Consider the following 2,722-nt stretch of genomic DNA (forward strand, 5'->3'; position numbering starts at 1 on the left):
AACTTTTTAGTCCCACCCAGTCTGCCGTTACCACCGTAGCCACGCCCACCCAATGGGCCATGCCCACCCAATTGGCCATACCCACCCGGCACTCGACGATGCATAAGTGAGTTTTGGGTTGCAATTTGGGCACTCAGTCTCTAAAAGGTTCGCCATCACTGTCATATATACTGGGGCAAATAAAAAGATAATAACATTGGAAATGGCAGAATATGTAGATACAGATCATTGTAAGCTATATTTTATTTTGTTCTTTGGATGCCAGAAAAAAGAAATAATTTCCGGCACTAAAGACTTTCAAGAGAGCAAGGTCTTAGCAAAATAGGTTGAGAACTCTACATTAATTTCTTTTATGACCCATTTGCTTGTTTTCTTGGCAGTATTCTCAGGAGTTTTTTCCAACACCAAAGTTTAAAAGTGTCAATACTGTTTCTCTTCTGTTTCTTCTTTCATTGTGGCATTCCCTTAATGCAAGGTCTTCAAACTTGGCCCTTTTTATGACTTGTGGACTTCAACTCCCAGAATTACTCAGCCAGCTGGCCTTAATGCTTCTTTAAAACACATGTTTTTACAATGTCCTTTTTGAGAGAAAGTACAGGTAGTCCTTGAGTTACAACCACAAGTGAGCCCAAAATTTATGTTCTGAGACAGTTGTTAAGTGAGTTTTGCTCCATTTTATGACTTTTCTTTCCACAGTTGTTAAGTGAATTGTTGCAGTTGTTAAGCTAATAACATGGTTGTTAAATGAGTCTGGCTTCCCCTTAGCTTTGCTTGTCAGAAGGTTGCAAAAAATGATCCCATGACCCCAGGACACTGCAACCATCATAAATATGAACCAGTTGCCAAGCATCTGAATTTTGATAATCTGACTCTGGGGATGCTGCAACAGTTGTAAGTGTGAAAAATGGTCATAAGTCACTTTTTCAGTGTTGTAACTTTGAAAGATCCCCAAATGAACTGCTGTTAAGTCAAAGACTACCTGTATACAATTATATAAATAAAATTATGTGACAAAAGCTAAAAGTTTCAGGTAATTAAAATTTTCTATTAGCTAGAAAAGATAATATTCATAGATAGTATTTTGAATCTACCAAGCAAACAGTGTAAATGGATTCTCTGTGCCCTATCATGACCAAAAATTAATATTGCAGCATTAGAAAATAAATATTTGGCCCCTTTACCCAATGGATTGAAGGCCTGATTGTGCTTGCCACCTATGAGCAGATTGCTTATAGACTTTGTATGGATAAATGTAATGCAATATAGGACTCATTTATATAAGATACAATAGGTCAAAAAATATGATAGTTACATAAATGTATTAGAAATATATATTGTTTATACTTGAAAAATAAATTCATTATATATAAATAGAATCAACTATAAGTAGAATTGTAAGTATTTAAAGCTAAAATGATATACCTTCTTTCTTTGTCTCGTATTCTGCGGTTTTAAAAAAAACTTTCTAAGTCTTTTAAAATTTTATTTGACAATGCATGTATTTTTATCTTGTGAGTTTTCTGTTTATTTGTAACTATTTTAAAAGCAATTAAAAATAAGAAAAGGAACATTGCCTGATCATGTTCAATATAGACATATCATGGCATTGAATAAATTTTGATCTGCAGTATATTTCTTGACTGCTACTTCACTTATAGTTGATAGTGAATTCTAAAGGGCAGGTGTACCCACTACTTCAACATCTTCCAAAGCTAGTTTCTATACTTGTAGTTGCATTATATTTATGTTTCTTAGCCCCATTTTTCATTCTGTTCTGACTTTCATTAGTAGCCCCTGCAATGTATCTTTTGCATTTTCAGCTCTCAGAGTAGTTTCAACCCAGCTTCTTTCAGTTTAGATTCAGCATATAGCAGTGATGGCGAACCTTTTAGAGACCGAGTGCCCAAACTGCAACCCAAAACCCACTTATGCATCGTCGAGTGCCGGGTGGGTGTGGCCCATTGGGTGGGCATGGCTGTGGTGGTAATGGCAGACTGGGTGGGACTAAAAAGTTTAATCAATTTCAACTTTGCAAGATCTTTTTTTTCCTGTGAGAAGTTGAAATTGACTGATTGAACCTTTTTATATTTTTTGCACACGGCGGCGGAGGCCTAAAGCTTAAAGGTTTTATAAAACCCAGCTGAAGGCCTAGGACTGGGGCGATGGCGCGTGTGCCCACAGAGAGGGCTCTGAGTGCCGCCTCTGGCACCCGTGCCATAGGTTCGCCACCACTGGCATATAGGTTGAATAAACAGCCTTACCCCACTCCTTTACTGACCTACAGCCAGTATGTTTCATCCTTTTGTATTGGATTGTGGCTTCCTGACCAGTCCATAGAATTAATGTTCTGAAATCCTCATTGTCCCAAGCATTTATCTACAGTTTAACATAGTGGACATAATCAAAGGCCTATGTGCAATCAATGAAACCACCTACTGGCTTCTTTTTTGTATTCTTTGGCTTTCTCAATTATAGATTCTTAGAATATGGTTTTTAATGAAGAAATATATGCTGTAAACTTTGCAACCACAAGCAATTGTAATATTTATAAATAATTGGGTGTAATTACAGGTTGGGGACAAAAATAATTTTGTTTCTACTGGTTGCTTTTAGTATTTATTTTTTTCTTTTCATAAAAACACTAGTATTTATTTTAGATTCTTCATTTACCAGAGACATTAAAGAAACATGTAGAAGAGTTGAACAATAGGAGAAATTTTAG

The sequence above is a fragment of the Protobothrops mucrosquamatus genome, unplaced genomic scaffold (assembly GCF_001527695.2).
Source record: "Protobothrops mucrosquamatus isolate PMUCROS unplaced genomic scaffold, P.Mucros_1.0 scaffold648, whole genome shotgun sequence".
NCBI classification, from domain to species: Eukaryota; Metazoa; Chordata; class Lepidosauria; order Squamata; family Viperidae; genus Protobothrops; species Protobothrops mucrosquamatus.